Source organism: Bubalus kerabau, chromosome 1, assembly GCF_029407905.1.
Source record: "Bubalus kerabau isolate K-KA32 ecotype Philippines breed swamp buffalo chromosome 1, PCC_UOA_SB_1v2, whole genome shotgun sequence".
NCBI classification, from domain to species: Eukaryota; Metazoa; Chordata; class Mammalia; order Artiodactyla; family Bovidae; genus Bubalus; species Bubalus kerabau.
Window position 1 is genome coordinate 214,824,361 of NC_073624.1, and position 17,300 is coordinate 214,841,660.

A 17,300-nucleotide genomic window follows, 5' to 3' on the forward strand; every position below is an offset into this window, starting at 1 on the left:
AGAGGATTTCCCCACAGTTCAAGAACAAAATTCTCTGTGAGAGTGAAACTCTTAAGTAAGCACATAGTACAGTTTTTGTGTAAGAAATTTGCTGAAAGAGGTAGTTTTTCCAAACAACCCATCAAAAAATGGGCTGAACATTTCTCCAAAGAAGATATTCAGATGGCCAACAGGCTTGATTGAAAAGATGCCTCACATTGCTAATTATTAGAGAAATGTAAATCAGAACTACAATGAGGTATCACCTCACACCAGTCAGAATGGACATCACCAAAAAGTCTACAAATAATAAATGCTAGAGGAGGTGGGGAGAAAAGGGAACCCTCCTACACTATTGATGGGAATGATAATCTTTAGGTCCATCCATGTTGCTGCAAATGGCATTATTTCATTCTCTTTTATGGCTGAGTAATACTGCATTGTGCCATATACCATATACTCATGCATGCTCCAAATTAGTGGAGCCACTATGGAGAACAGCATGGAGATTCCTTAAACTAAAAATAAAGTTGCAATATATCCAGCAGTCCCACTCTTAGGCATATATTCAGAAAAGACAAAAACTCTAATTCAAAAAGATATATGCATCCCAATGTTCAGAGTAGCATAATTTACAATAGCTAAGACATGGAAGCAAACTAAGTGTCCATCAACAGATGAATGCATGAGTATATGGTATATGGCACAATGTAGTATTACTCAGCCATAAAAGAGAATGAAATAATGCCATTTGCAGCAACATGGATGGACCTAAAGATTATCATACTGAGTGAAGTAAGTCAGATAGAGAAAGACCAATATCATATGGTATCACTCGTGGAATCTAAAAAAATGATACAAATGAATTTATTTATAAAACAGCAACAGGCTCACAGATACAGAAAACAAATTTATGGTTACCAAAGGGGGAAGGGGAGAGGAAGGGATAAATTAGGAGTTTGGGATTAACAGATACACACTGCTATATATTAAATTGATAAATAATAAGGACTATATTTTATAATAATGTATAATAGAAAATAAGGACCTATAACTTATAATGGAGAAGGAAATGGCAACCCACTCCAGTATTCTTGCCTGAAGAATCCCATAGACTGTATCCTGCCAGCCTCCTCTGTCCATGGGGTCGCAAGAGTCAGACATGACTTAGTGACTAAACCACCACCACCACCATACCTTACAATAACCTATAACTGAGTCACTTCACTGTACACCTGAAACTAACACAACATTGTAAATCAATATACTTCAGGGACCTCCCTAGTAGTCCAGTGGTTAGGAATCTGCCTACCAATGCAGGGGACACAGGTTTGATCCCTGGTCCAGGAAGATCCCACATGCTGCAGGGCAGCTAAGCCCTTGTGCCACAACTGCTGAGCCCAAACCCCACAACTACTGAAGCCTGCATACCCTGGAGCCTGCGCTCCACAACAAAAGAAGCCACCACAGGGAGAATTCTATGCACAACAAAGAGTGGCCCTCACTTGCCACAATAAGGGAAAAGTTCACATGCAGCAAGCAACAAAGACCCAGCACAACCAAAAGTAAACAAAGCTGAGAGAGTGAGGTCATTCATTATGTAAAAACTGTACTTCAATAAAAAAGGAGATAGTTTTTCAATAAAAAGCAGGAAGGGGAAATTCCCTGGTGGTCCATTGATCAGGACTCAGCACTTGCTCTGTTGGGGCCTGAGTTCAGTCCCTGGTTGGGGAACGAAGATCCTGTAAGCCACGTGGCCTGACTGAACAACAACAACAAAAAAAACTAGCAATTTTGGTTTTTTATTAAAAAAAAAAAGGCAAGAAGGGATGATATGGATGTGGTTTCACTCCTGAATTTAGCTAAAATAAGTTTGTTTTTTATCTTGCCTTGTCTCTTCTCAAGAAAGAAAATGCAACAAAGGAATGGTGATGAATGCAAGAGCCCTGGGCTCATCTCTTATGTCCTGAGGGACAGATAGAGGCAGGTTGCCAAGTGCTGGGCCCTAGGGTGGACACAGCTGCCAGTCACAGGGCAAGAACTGCACTTTATAATACTTTTGTACTCACCAAGACTGGCCAAGGACTGGTTGGCACCATGCCATAACTAGATAATTATGCTTTTCGGCATCTAACCAGGAAGTTTTGTCACATGCTGTGTCCTCTCCCACACTGTGACTATTAAGTGCAGACAAACTTTCTGGTTCCGCCCTATCTTTGGCCACAGTATTAACTTGTGGGGCTAATGGAAGAATCACATTTTAATGTGCCAGATTTAGCACACACACAGAAATTCCGAAGCTTGGTTAAATTTGGATTTCAGATAAATAATTTTTTAGTATTGCTGCTGCTGCTGCTGCTGCTAAGTCACTTCAGTCGTATCTGACTCTGTGCGACCCCAGAGATGGCAGCCCACCAGGCTCCCCTGTCCTTGGGATTCTCCAGGCAAGAATACTGGAGTGGGTTGCCATTTCCTTCTCCAATGCATGAAACTAAAAAATGAAAGTGAAGTCGCTCAGTCGTGTCCGGCTCTTAGCGACCCCATGGACTGCAGCCTACCAGGCTCCTCCATCCATGGGATTTTCCAGGCAAGAGTACTGGAGTGGGGTGCCATTGCCTTCTCCGTTTGTTGTTGTTGTTTTTTTTTTTTTTTAGTATTAGTATATCCCAAATGTGTTCTCTCTAGCAACCTACTGCATTTTTCCAATCAGTATTTAAGACTTTGAAAGGAAAAATGAATGAATGAATGGATAAATGAATAGTCAGGAAGATCAATAGGACAGAAACAAATCACAGAGGTGTAATTAATGAAAATTTAACACTTAAAAAAATAGTTTGTCAATTTAAAATTTTGTTGCTGTTCTTCAATTGCTAAGTTGTGTCCAACTCTATGCAACCCCATGCACTGCAGCATACCAGGCTTCATTGTCTCCCAAAATTTGCTCAAATTCATGTCCATTAAGTCAGTGATGCTATCTAACCATCTCATCCTCTGCTGCTGCCTTCTCTTTTTGCTTTCGGTCTTCCTCAGCATCAGGATCTTTTCCAGTGAGTCGGCTTTTCACATCAGGTGGCCAAATTATTGGCGCTTCAGCCTCAGCATCAGTCCTTTCAATGAATATTCAGGGTTGATTTCCTTTACGATTGACTAGTTTGATCTACTTGCTGTCCAAGGAACTCTCAAGGGTCTTCTCTAACACCACGGTTCAAAAGTATCAATTCTTAAGTGCTCAGCCTTCTTTATGGTCCAACTCTCATATCCATACCTGATTACTGGAAAAACTATAGCTTGGACTATATGGATCTATGTCGGCAAAGTGATATCTCTGCTTTTTAATATGCTGCCTAAGTTTGTCATAGCTTTTCTTCCAAGGAGTGTCTTTTAATTTCATGGCTACAGTCACCATCTGCAGTGATTTTGAAGCCCAAGAAAATAAAATTTGTCACTGCTTCCACATTTTTCCCTTCTATTTGCCATGAAGTGATGGGACTGCTTGCCATGATCTTAGTTTTTTGAATGTTGAGTTTCAAGCCAGCTTTTTCACCTTTATCAAGAAGCTTTTAGTTCCTTTTCACTTTCTGTCATTAGCGTGATATCGTCTGCATATCTGAGATTGTTGATATTTCTCCCAGCAATCTTGATTCCAGCTTGTGATTCATCCAGCCTGGCATTTCTCATGATGTACTCTGCATATAAGTTAAATAAGCGGGGTGACAATATACAGCCTCTCATACTCCTTTCCCAATTTTGAACCAGCCCATTTTTCCATGTCCAATTCTAACAGTTACTTCATAACCTGCATACAGGTTTCTCAGCAGACAGGTGAGATAGTCTGATACTCCCGTCTCTTTAAGAATTTTCCACAGTTTGTCATAATCCACACAGTCAAAGGCTTTAGTGTGGTCAATGAAGCAGAAGTAGATATTTTTCTGGAATTCCCTTGCTTTCTCTGTGATCTAGTGAATGTTGGCAATTTGACCTCTGATTCCTCTGCTTCTTCCAAACCTAGCTTGTACATTTGAAGTTCTCAGATCATGTACCGCTGAAGCCTAGCTTGAAGGATTTTGAGCATTACCTTGCTAGCATGTGAAATGAGCACAACTGTTCTAAGGAACAGTAGTTTAAACATTCTTTTGCATTTCCCTTCTTTGAGATTGGAATGTAAACTGACCTTTTCAAGTCCTGTGGCCCTTGGGTGAGTTTTAAATATTTAAATTTAAAATATTTTCTAATGATTTTTCTTAATTAAAAAAAATTATTTATTTTTATTTGAAGGATAATTGCTTTATAGTATTGTGTTGGTTTCTGCCAAGCATCAACTTGAATCAGCCATGGGTATACATATGTCCCTGTTCCCTCCCTCTTGAACCTCCCTCCCACCACTCTCCCTATCCCACCCCCTAGGTAATTTTTTTTTATTTTCATAAAAATAACACATACACCCCCCCAAATTAAAATATAAAATAGAACTAAAAGGCATATGGTGAAAAATAGTAGCCTCCTATCCCACCCAACCCTAACTCCCTGCTTAATGCCCAGAGGTACCCAGTTAAACTCTTTCAGCTGTTTCTCCCAGTTTTAACCTTTCTAAATCTTATATTATAGTGTTCATTTGTTGATTTGTCAAATTTAAACATTACCCATTTATTTGTAATCATGGGATATGAAGACTGATTTTTTTTACTCTTTTCTACCTACATCCTCCTTCCCTTTTCTCCAGCTTCCCAGTACTGTACATCACAGATACTGATTAATTAGTAATCTGTGTTAACATTATTATAGCTCTGTAAATTGTTTTGTGTTGCCTTTATCTTCTTTTACAGTTTATGTGTTGTAGAGTTATCGGTAGGTAGCAGTTGCCTCAGACTTTTTTATTGACTCCGTTTTTGGTAAGTTCAGTTCAGTTCAGTCGCTCAGTCGTGTCCAACTCTTTGCGACCCCATGAATCGCAGCACGCCAGGCCTCCCTGTCCATCACCAACTCCCGGAGTTCACTCAGACTCACGTCCATCGAGTCAGTGATGCCATCCAGCCATCTCATCCTCTGTTATCCCCTTCTCCTCCTGCCCCCAATCCCTCCCAGCATCAGAGTCTTTTCCAGTGAGTCAACTCTTTGCATGAGGTGGCCAAAGTACTGGAGTTTCAGCTTTAGCATCGTTCCCTCCAAAGAAATCCCAGGGCTGATCTCCTTCAGAATGGACTGGTTGCATCTCCTTGCAGTCCAAGGGACTCTCAAGAGTCTTCTCCAACACCACAGTTCAAAAGCATCAATTCTTCAGCGCTCAGCCTTCTTCACAGTCCCACTCTCACATCCATACATGACCACAGGAAAAACCATAGCCTTGACTAGACGGACCTTTGTTGGCAAAGTAACGTCTCTGCTTTTGAATATGCTATCTTGGTTGGTCATAACTTTCCTTCCAAGGAGTAAGCGTCTTTTAATTTCATGGCTGCAATCACCATAAACTTATTGCTAATTCTTGGAACCATCTAATAGCCCCTGAACATAATTTCCCACCTATTCATACCTATTAGGTAATCCATCTGGCCCATCTGGCACCAGATATCCTTCACCATCATCCTGAGAATGCCTCTGCCCTCTCCTGGGTATGTCTTGCTCATTCTTGGATAGTTCTCTTATTTATGTGAGAGAGTATAAAGTATTTCATTCTTCTCTTATTTTGGGTGGAGAGCTTCCTAAGAAAAGGAGCATGAGAGGCAAATTATTTGTGATTTTCCATGTTTTCAAGTATTTTTTGTTCTACTATTCCTCTTAATGAGTTTAGATTTCTAAGCTAAAATAATTCTCATTCAGAATTCTGAATCTGTGACTCCATTATCCTCCAGCTTCCAGTGTTGCTACTGAGAGGTCTGGTGTAGTTCTCATCCCTGATCCTTTCAACTGACCTGTATTTCCTTTCTGAGTTCTTTTGGAGCCTTTTCTTTATCCCTGGTGTTTTGACATTTCATGAAAGTGAGTCTTGAAATAGAAATCTTATTTTCTCTCCCTGAATATTTCATAGCATTTGTAAAGTTTTCTTCTCCTCTCTAAACATATGCATTCTTCCTCCCTCTCCTTTCATGTCTAAGGGTTTCATTAAATGTCTGGGGATCTTGGCTCTCTGATCATATTTAGGAGCTATGTGCTGAACAGATGATTGGATGGTCAGCATGCATGTGTGGATTGTCTGTCAGTGGACGTCCCTGTAGAGGGTGGCTGGTCATGAGCCGGCTCTTCTTCTGGGGGTCTGTATCCGTATCATGTATGTATCTGTAGGTCTTTCCCTTGAGTGTGCTCAGTTTCTTCAGAAAAGAGTTTGTGAGTCTTCAGTCTAGAGTATGCCTGCTTATCAAGCTTCCTAGAAACAGAATGAGAAAAAGGGTCTGGCAGTTTACCTCTTAGTTTCAGAGTTTCCATTTACTCTCCATATTTTCAGTTTTGTACTCCATATTCACCTTCTACAGTGCCTGAGGAGCTGACCCAAGTTCCCCAGTGGGCACTTCATGTTTCCTGCAGGAAGAAGCGAGGTGTGACCCCACTGCCCAGTGGGATTTGTGCTTTCATGCAGTCTCCACCAGTCCCTGCTGTGTGCAGCTCTGCCTTCCCTGTCCCAGCAACCTGCCCACATCTTATCCGGAAGTTCTCTGTAGGCATCAGGCCTTCAGCCTCCCTGTGCTGCCATGTGGCTCACCACTGCTTCCTGCCTTTCAAAAATGTGCTGAGGTGCTCAGTCTGCTGCCATGTCTTCCCCTGTTTGCATAGACTTGTCAATGTGTAACTCTTTTTATTCCCTTATGGTTGTTTGTAGTAGGGCTTTGGGAGGGAGCAGACAGATTCTTGAGAGGTTCTTCTGTCACATTTGGTTCGAAGTTCTTTAGAGTCCCTTTTCACTTTGAGGTACTTGGGGGGAAAAATTTACAGGCCATGTTCTGAAATGATTTCTGCTGTCAGTCAACACAGTCGTCTTTTTAAAAATTGGAGTATAGTTGCTTTACATTGCTGAGTCTGTTTCTGCTGTACAGCAAAGTGAATTAGCCATCAGTTCAGTTCAGTTCAGTTGCTCAGTCGTGTCCGACTCTTTGCAACCCCATGAATTGCAGCACGCCAGGGCTCCCTGTCCTACACCAACTCCTGGAGTTCACCCAGACTCACGTCCATCGAGTCAGTGATGCCATCCAGCCATCTCAACCTCTGTCGTCCCCTTCTCCTCCTGCCCCCAATCCCTCCCAGCATCAGAGTCTTTTCCAAGGAGTCAACTCTTTGCATGAGGTGGCCAAAGTACTGGAGTTTCAGCTTTAGCATCGTTCCCTCCAAAGAAATCCCAGGGCTGATCTCCTTCAGAATGGACTGGTTGCATCTCCTTGCAGTCCAAGGGACTCTCAAGAGTCTTCTCCAACACCACAGTTCAAAAGCATCAATTCTTCGGCACTCAGCCTTCTTCACAGTCTAACTCTCACATCCATACATGACCACAGGAAAAACCATAGCCTTGACTAGACGGACCTTTGTTGGCAAAGTAAAGTCTCTGCTTTTGAATATGCTATCTAGGTTGGTCATAACTTTTCTTCCAAGGAGTAAGCGTCTTTTAATTTCATGGCTGCAGTCACCATCTGCAGTGATTTTGGAGCCCAAAAAAAGACAGTCTGACACTGTTTCCACTGTTTCCCCATCTATTTCCCATGAAGTGATGGGACCGGATGCCATGATCTTCGTTTTCTGAATGTTGAGTGTTAAGCCAACTTTTTCACTCTCCACTTTCACTTTCATCAAGAGGCTTTTTAGTTCGTCTTCACTTTGTGCCATAAGGGTGGTGTCATCTGCATATCTGAGGTTATTGATATTTCTCCCGGCAATCTTGATTCCAGCTTGTGTTTCTTCCAGCCCAGCGTTTCTCATGATGTACTCTGCATATAAGTTAAATAAGCAGGGTGACAATATACAGCCTTGACATACTCCTTTTCCTATTTGGAACCAGTTTGTTGTTCCATGTCCAGTTCTAACTGTTGCTTCCTGACCTGCATTACAGATTTCTCAAGAGGCTGGTCAGGTGGTCTGGTATTCCCATCTCTTTCAGAATTTTCCACAGTTTATTGTGATCCACATAGTCAAAGGCTTTGTCATAGTCAATAAAGCAGAAATAGATGTTTTTCTGGAACTCTCTGGCTTTTTCCATGATCCAGTGGATGTTGGCAATTTGATCTCTGGTTCCTCTGCCTTTTCTAAAACCAGCTTGAACATCAGGAAGTTCACGGTTCACGTATTGCTGAAGCCTGGCTTGGAGAATTTTGAGCATTACTTTACTAGCATGTGAGATGAGTGCAATTGTGGGGTAGTTTGAGCATTCCTTGCCATTGCCTTGTGGCCACTCCTGAGTTTTCCAAAATTGCTGGCATATTGAGTGCAGCACTTTCAGAGCATCCTCTTTCAGGATTTGAAATTGCTCCACTGGAATTCCATCACCTCCACTAGCTTCGCTCATAGTGATGCTTTCTAAGGCCCACTTGACTTCACATTCCAGGATGTCTGGCTCTAGGTCAGTGATCACACCATCATGATTATCTGGGTCGTGAAGATCTTCTTTGTACAGTTCTTCTGTGTATTCTTGTCACCTCTTCTTGATATCTTCTGCTTCTGTTAGGTCCATACCATTTCTGTCCTTTATCGAGCCCATCTTTGCATGAAATGTTCCCTTGGTATCTCTAATTTTCTTGAAGAGATCTCTAGTCTTTCCCATTCTGTTGTTTCCCTCTATTTCTTTGCATTGATTGCTGAGGAAGGCTTTCTTATCTCTTCTTGCTATTCTTTGGAACTCTGCATTCAGATGCTTATATCTTTCCTTTTCTCCTTTGCTTTTCACTTCTCTTCTTTTCACAGCTATTTGTAAGGCCTCCCCAGACAGCCATTTTGCTTTTTTGCATTTCTTTTCCAGTATGAATTAGCCATACACATACATATATCCCTTTTTTGGATTTCCTTCCCATTTAGGTCACCACAGAGCACCAAGTTCCTGCGCTATACCAAAAATACTGTATATAGTAGTATATATATATGTCAATCCCAATCTCCCAATTCATCCCACCCCCTTCCCCAGCATAGTCATTCTTTATTTTGTTTTGAGCTAGGTGTTTTCTTTGTGGGAAATGGAGCAAAGTCCAAATACACACATTGTTTAATCATGTTAGTAAGACATTTTTGACCTTTTGAACAAGATCCAAATGTTCTTCTCTGCTTTTGTCTAGGAATGGGGACAGAAAAGCATAAGAGGCAGTTTGAAACATGGCCTTGGCACCAATGCTTACCAGACTTGCTCTGTCTTTTGGGCTTGAATAAAACCAGGGAGAATGCTGAAATACCATCTTCTTTGAATTAATCATGAGCCCCACCTCTCCTGTTATCTTGTGTTTATACATTACTGCTATTGTGTTATATCTGCTGGCAGATCTCCTTTCATCTTCTGGCCATACAAAACCCTCTTCATTTAAAGCTGCACGCATGGCTCTTGAGTTAAGAGGGCATTTTAGCAATAATTCTTCATTCCTCTTATTGAAGGGCTCAAAGTCTTAGGCAAGGATCACTGCTGTTTCAGTGTGCTCTGCTGTGCCAGCTGACATCTTAAAGTCCATACAAGGGGAGAGAGCAGGGTCAGGAGGGTGTTACAGGGAAGGATGACTCTGTGGACAGGGCAAAGGTTAGCAGGACAAGAATAGATCAGGATGGAAAGGCTTTTGAAGGCCACACTAAGGACTTTGCACTGTCCTGCAGGCAGTGGGAGCCACCCAAGGAATCTTGAGCAGGAGAGTGACATGAGATAAACTGAGCTTTAAGATAATCAAGCTTATGGGACTTCCCTAGTGGTCCAGTGGTTGAGAATCCACCTTCTAATTCAGGGGATGCCAGTTCAATCCCTGGTCAGGGAACTAAGATGATACACACCAAGGGGCAACTAAGCCTGCATGTCATGACCAGAGAGAAGCATGCACCCCACAACTATAGAAGCCCATGTGCTTCAGGGAAAGATCCCACATGCTGCAATGAAGATCCCAGTGCCGCAGCTGAGACCGGGCCCAGCCAAATAAATAAACACCTTTTAAAAAGAAAAGAAGTTTAAGCGTATAGCTGTGAGTGGGAGGGTTTGGAGCAGGGAGAGGTTGGAGTCTAGGTGGCTAGTTAGACAAAGGGTCTCTTAATCCTGGCTGCATAGTTGACTGGAAGAGCTTTTTAAAAATGTGTACCCTAGCCTCTACCCTGCCAGATTTTGTTTCAGGTAGTGTAGAGAGGGGACTAAGAATCTGTGTTCTCGGTACATTCATCAGGTGCAGCACTGAGCTGGAAGGCTATTGAAACAAGCCAATAAAGGAGCCTGGGCCTCAAATATGGGGCTGTGACTCTGGGAGGTGAAGGAGGACACAGATTGAAGGGAGGCTGCCCTCAGGGTGGGAAGTAGGGGGAGAGCAAAGGGGAGAGATGGAGTCCCACCTGACCTCTGACTGTTTAAGGCCTGAGGGGAGGGAGGCATGAGGAATACCATCAAGTTGGGCCTCAAGAGCCAAATGGAGGCTGGGCCCCTCCTGCAGGAGAACGTAGAAGAAGATCACAATTAGGAGAAGATGACAATGGGGGACGTTCATGATGCCAAAGAGGCCTGGGACTTGGGGGAAGATGACTATGAGCATCTGGCTCCTACTCTAGTCATGGAATATGTGAAGCTGGGAAAAGGAGACTACGGTTCAGATCCTTCTGTTCGCACATGTGCATGGACACATGCATGGCTACACATGAACACGGAAGTAGACACACAGTCTTCCTCTGCAGGAGGCAGAAAGGGTGGTTCAGAGACTGGGCTCTGGACTCCAGCAGCCCTGTCCCTAAGACTCTGGGAGCCTCAGCCTCCTCACCAATAGAAAGCCAACGCCACTAGCAGTTAACTCAATATGGTTGTTGTGATGACTTGATGAGACACTGCATGCCAAGGCTGGGCACAGAGCCTGGCACGCAGGGAGCACTCCATAATGGTAGCTCTGAGTAATACTAAAAAAATGTGATCTGACTTCTGAAGCCAGGGAGCCATAAAGTATTTCATTCAGTGTATCTCACTTCTAAAGCTGGAGAGCCATAAAGAATTTCATTCAGTGTTAGGAGACAAGTCCACAGGAAGGCATGAAACCTCTCGTTTCATGCTACCCACTCTGGGTGGCTTTCTCTGGGTGTGTGTTTGGTGAGTCCTTTGCCTTTTATTTCTAGGACTTCTGGAGAAATGACAGTCCCTTGCTACTGTGTTTAATTGGAGAGGATCTCAGAGACCCGAGATTATAATTATGACGCCCTAAATGCTGAGCTCTTCAAAAGTCTGCCATTGCCCTTGCTGTCACCCTAAACAGCTCTGAAAATTCAAACTCTGCAGCCCCCAGAGCATGCCCTGGGTTTCTCAGCCACGCCTCACCTGGGAAATCTGAGTGATGATGACATGCAGGCAGCAGGAAGACACGCAGTAAACCCAGGAGCCTGTGATGAACTCAGAAGAGGTGAGTTGATGATCTGCTATTTATAGCCCCACTAAGAGGCTCTGGCCGCCAGCTCCATGTGAGGCTGGGTGGAAATGATGTCTTCACAGAGCTGAGAGCACAGAATGAAATTGGTGATTCATGGGCAGCAGTCACTTGAAATACAAATGCTCCCATGTCCCAGCCTCGCCAGCCTTTCAGATGCCCACTTTGGAAGCATGTAGATCAGAGTTGCTAGTCTACTGCTTCCACTCTGCATGCCTTTGGGCAGGGTGTGTGGACAAGCAGGTTCTGCCTCAACAAGGGGCCTGAAAAGGACAGCAGTGCTCCTCAGAGTACTGGAAGAGCCTGAGCCCCACCTCCCAGGGCCTCAGCCAGAGCCAGGTCAGGGCTGAGTAAGAGGCAAGCCCTGGGCTACCAGGAGGCCTGTGGGTCAGAGAGGAAGGACCATTCCTGCTCCTGCCCTGTCTCCAGGGGCAACACTGGCCACAGAGCAGCTTCCTGGTGATGCTTGTTCTGCTGAACATGCAAATATGGACTTTGAGGAAATCCTGATAGCTTTTTTTCTCCTCCCAATTCCATAGCCCAGTACCTGTTACCTGAAATAGCTGTTGTTTATTTTCCTTGGTAATATTTTGGCTTACAGGTCAAAGTCTACTTGGAGGCCCCAACTCAACTCACAATCTGTGAGGAATGTGCTAGGGGTGGGGGGGGTCTCTTAACTTCCTGCAACCAAGACTGGATTGAAAGGGTCAAACCAAGATAATGAGAACACAAACCAGTCAAGCTCTGGAGCCAGACTGTCTGGGCTCCAATTCTGTCTGCACACGTGCCAGCTTCGCGGCCACCATCACATTCCTCTCTTAGACTCAGTTTCCTTCCTGGTAAAGTGGAGATAATAACAGAACCTACCTCACTGGGTTTGGGGAAGATGCAAAGAAGGAAGGTATGCAAAGTAGTCAGCACATTGCCAGGCACTCGGAAGGGCTCAGTAAGTGGGAGCTGCTGCTGCTGCATGCTTGTTCTTGCTGCATCATCTGGGCCCCTACACTGACACCATCCTCTGCCCACAGCCTTTGGCACCAAGATTCCTCATGGAGGTGGTGTCCTGAGCCTCAAGAGACTCTGTCCATCACAAGCGTCCCCCGCATCAGGCTGCCCTGCATAATGGAGCTCACCCCTAGGCAGCTTGGCTTTGTATGGCCTGCCCCTGCCCTTCCCAAGGAATCAATTGTCTATCTTTGGTTTGGGCCATGCCTGGGCATGACCACTCTACTATTTCCCTTCTCTGGACCTAGGGTGTCCCTTGGGGGATTAACTATCACACCCCAGTGAAGGACTTCACCTGAGGGCCCCAGGTATTAACTCGAGGTCGTAGCTAGCGGTTTGCCTACCAAGGGAGGGCCTGGGCAGTGGGCAGGTTGGGCCCACCTCACCTATCAGTTGGACACACAGCGCAATCTGCTGAGTCATGAAGGCCCATGAGGCCTTGGCCGTACATTCTCTTATCTCTAGCTGTCGGCCAAAACATAATTGTGGTTGTCACTTTGGCAGCAAGATGCTGTGATATGTCCTAATACAACTGCCTCTGCTCCACAGCAGTGAGCTCTGGGGAGGTGGGAGGAATCTGCAGCTGCTCACGTGGAGAGAGCCATTCTAGAGAGTGGTCTGTGTGATGTTCAGCCAGGTGCAGCCTCAAGGGTGGTGTGAGTACCAGGGTAAGGCCCCGCATTAGAACAGGCATTGGCACACCTGCATCTGCATCTGTACAGTGTAATTCTGATGACATCAGTTAATAAGAGAGAGGCTATCATTGAAATGAGGCATTTGGGGCAGCTACGAAGTTTAGAAAACAGCCTTTAGACTTATGCATAAATTGGACTCCAGTGTGCCTGGGCTGAATGTGGTGTCGGGAGATAGTGCCAGAGGTATACCTGGGTCCAGATTGCAAATCTAGGGATTTGAAGGCCAGGCCATGGAGCTTGGACTTGATCCTGCAGGCAATGGAGAGCCACTGAGGGCTGAAGGGAGAGAGCGATATAGTTACACGACATTGGGTATCTGGGCTCAAACATCCCAAGTAGTGGCACTAGGAGTGAAACTCTCCCTCCCTGTGGCAGTGGAGAGTGTTCTGGAGCGCCTGGAGCAGCAGCCCCAGGATTCAGAGGTGACCATGACGCTGTGCTTAGTAGGTAGTGTGGGAAGGGTCAGCTCTGGTCAGGCCAGCTGTGAGTGTACAGCAAGTGAGAGGAGGACTGGGCTCCTGCCTGCCTTCTTCCTCAGTTTTCCTAGACCAGAGTTCAGTGGCAAAGCACCTGTGTGCAGATGTGCCAAATGCAAGGGATGGCACACACTCATGCCCAGGTCAGGGGCTTAGAGATGGTCCCACTGCCTGTGGGTATTGCCTCCTTCACCACACACACACGAAGAAAACAGCAGAGACAAACATCCAAGCCTGGACAAATTCCTGGAAGGAAGGCTCTATCCTCATGAACTTAAATGCCAGTTTATAGGTTGGTTAATAAAGACAAAAGAATGTGAAGCCATTACTAGCGGATGAGCCTCCCTTGAGCATGGAAGCCAGAGTATATCCGGACCATCATGTAAGTCAGGAGGAATACAGGATTCAACTGACAAAAATTGTATGTACCCTGCTCAGAAGCACATTGTTGTGCAAGCAGTGGTTTGGCAGTGATTCTTTCCTTCCAGTGGCCAGCCAGGGAGGGCGGGATGCCTCTCAGTTGTCAGGGGAGGAAGGGGAGGAAGAAGGAATGTTCCCATTCTGGCATGATCTTCCATCAGTGTTCCTTGCGTCGGGCTGCCAAGAGAGCAAGAGGGAGGGTTCGCGACAAGTATTGAACAACAAGGAAGGTCCCTCTCCTGGATAGCCCTAACACAGAATGTGTGTGAAGGGAAGGTGCCTGGAGCCCTTGGACCTGTGGGTGTAGCCTGAACCTTATCCCCTTCCCTGAAGACAGGCAGTACATCATAACCACCACTGGCTGCCCAGGGCTGGCTTGGAGCAATATGCCAAGATGTAGTTTTTCTTATTTGATTTGCTTTTCCCTTTAAATTTTGAAGTATCAGATTTTTTATTCTTGGCTGTGCTGAGTTGTGGCATGCAGACTCTTGTTTTTTTTCATATCTGTGGCTTGTGGGATCTAGGTCCTCCACCAGGGATCGAACCTGGGGCCCCTGCATTGGAAGCACAGAGGCTTAGCCACTGGACCACCGGGGAAGTCCCAACAAGTATCCAATTTTTAAATTTAAAAACATAACATACAATCAGCAAAGTGCAAACAACCATATGTAAGCTTAACAAATAACTATAAACTTAATGTTATTTTTTTTTAATAGGGAAAAGTTTAAAAAAAGAAAACAGATGACCCTTAAACCTTTGCCTGGCCAAGGCGGCATCCACTGAAATTCTTATAACAGTTTAAAAATTCAAACAGTTCAAAAAAATATAAAATGAAAAGTTAAGTGCCTCTACCCTGCATTTTCCCCACAGGTGAACTCTAACAGTTTCTTGTGTATCCTAAATTTTTTTCTCTAATCATTAATATTTCTAAAGTGAGTATGTGATCATACAAACTTTGTCTGTATTTAATGATAAATTTTAAAAGAAGATATAATCATGTCTGTCCCATGATATAAAATTAACATGTCAAAGATTTAGTTTAACTCATTAATTAATGAGAGAACCACTAAAACATTACAATCAATTCAAAGGGGAACTCACAGTATCACACATGATAGTCAGATAAGGAATGCTGAAATCACTTCAGAAATGGATGCAAAATTAGCCAATATACACGAGGCAATAATCAGTTGTCTTCCACTAGACACAATTTGTATTACTGTGAACAGGAATTATTTGCATTACTATCAAGGTTTTACAACTTCACTTCCATCTTTAGAGCTGAGAAATGTCTAGTCAAAGACAACAAAAAGCAGAAAGAACCTAGGTGGGTAAGTTATTCAGGACACCCACTAAATTCAGCATCTTTCACAGTTTTCTCTACACTTGTAATTGGCTCCCTCTCTACATCCCTCCTTGGAATTCCCCTGCCAACAACCCCTATTGCCCTGTTTGTACCAGCTGACGTGTTGTTGTATGTGTTCCAGATGATGGGTCAGGGCAGAAAACTTAGCCTGAGAAGACCAACAAGCACCCAGGCTGGGCCAGCCAAGTGCTCCCACGGCCCTGACACTGCTTCTTTGGGGTGGGCCCTGGAGTTGTGAGTCAGGCTGACTCAGAACCGGTGATCATGTTGGGTCTTGTAAAAGATGGTTAAGGGTTTTGTGAAAAAGGGAAGAGATTAGAAATGCAGGGAGAGAGGGCCTGTAGTCCAGCACTAAAGATGGAATGGTTGTCTAATGAGCTTCCAGTTCCTGAGATGACCCTGTGCATTTGGATTCTGTGAGAGTCCTCTTTATGCTGGAGTCAGCTTGGGTGGGTGTCTGTTCCAATAATTCCTTACCCAAGGGAATAGCTGACATGCAAGATATATGATGACCGAAGGGGCTGGGGTGGTGTCTGAGGCAGTTTCTCACAAAGCCTAGGGTCTGTGTTGGCACCAGAGGGCATTACATCAGCAGAGTGGGTCTATGACATGGTGGAAAAGAACAAATACCTGCCTCACAGTAGAAAAGAACAAATACCCTTGGGCAATCACCTCATTTCCTATGGACAGGTTTTCTTATCTTAAAAGTGGGAGGCCATGCTTCTTTCTGGCCTTCTCCCAGGACCCCATGGAGGTCCAGTGGCAGACATGAGTGTGAGTGTACTGCCAAGGCCAGTCATGTGGTAGGAAGTGAGCCACAATGCTCCCAGAACGGAGGAGTCACCCCCTCTGTGCAGAGTGCTTTGGGAGGAGTGCTGTGGGCAGATTTGTGCTGTAGAACTGTCTCTCTGGCTGCCGTGCAGAGTGGCTGGAGGGAAACAGACTAGAGGATAAATACCTGTTTGGCAGTGGCTCCAGGCACTGAGCAGAAGTGATGACCTGAACTGAGGAGACAAGTGGAGGGAACTGATTCAAGAAATGTTTTGGCCAGGATTTAACCTGAGAAATGAGACAATGATGACTGACATGTTTTCAGCAAGGACAACTACGTGGTTAGGGTGTCGCCATCTCAGAAGAAAGAAACCCCAGGAGGAGAAGCAGGTTTGGGGGAGAGGGGGAAGCTGGACATTGGTGAGTTCAGTTTGAGATGTGGTGAGTATGAAGGACCCATGTGCATGTGGGTAGGGGCATCCAAAGGCAGATGGACACACAGAGATCTGGAACCTAAGGAGCAGGTCGGATCGTGAAGCTGGAGGGAATGTGGACACAAACAGATTTATATGAGTGTGGCTGGGGAGGAGAGAGCAGGGGAAGGAGTGGAGAGGCATCATGCCTTCAGCCTTAAAATTTGCACTTGTTGAGAATATAGGTTGGGAAGTGGCTGAGGGCAAGGAGAGGATGTTTGGAACATCGGTTAGGGGAAATAGCAGATAATCTGACCCAAGCCAAGCAGTACAGGGGCCCTGGTGGCTTTGGAGGTCATAAATCTGCATTGATGTTGACCTATCCTCCTTGGGGTTTTCTCCAGGAAATGGAAACCAGGAAGGTAGGTCGGGTCGGCCTGTAGTGCCTGGGCTGCAGTCTTGCAAGACAGTTGTGGAAGAAGGTTTACTTCCTTCTGAGTGTATAGCCAAGAGAGCTAACTGTTCACCAAAACAAACAAACGAACTAACAAACAAACCCAGTATATCCCTTGTCCTTCCATAGAACAGAGCTGAAGCTACAAAGGGGCTTCCCAGCAAGGGTTGCATTT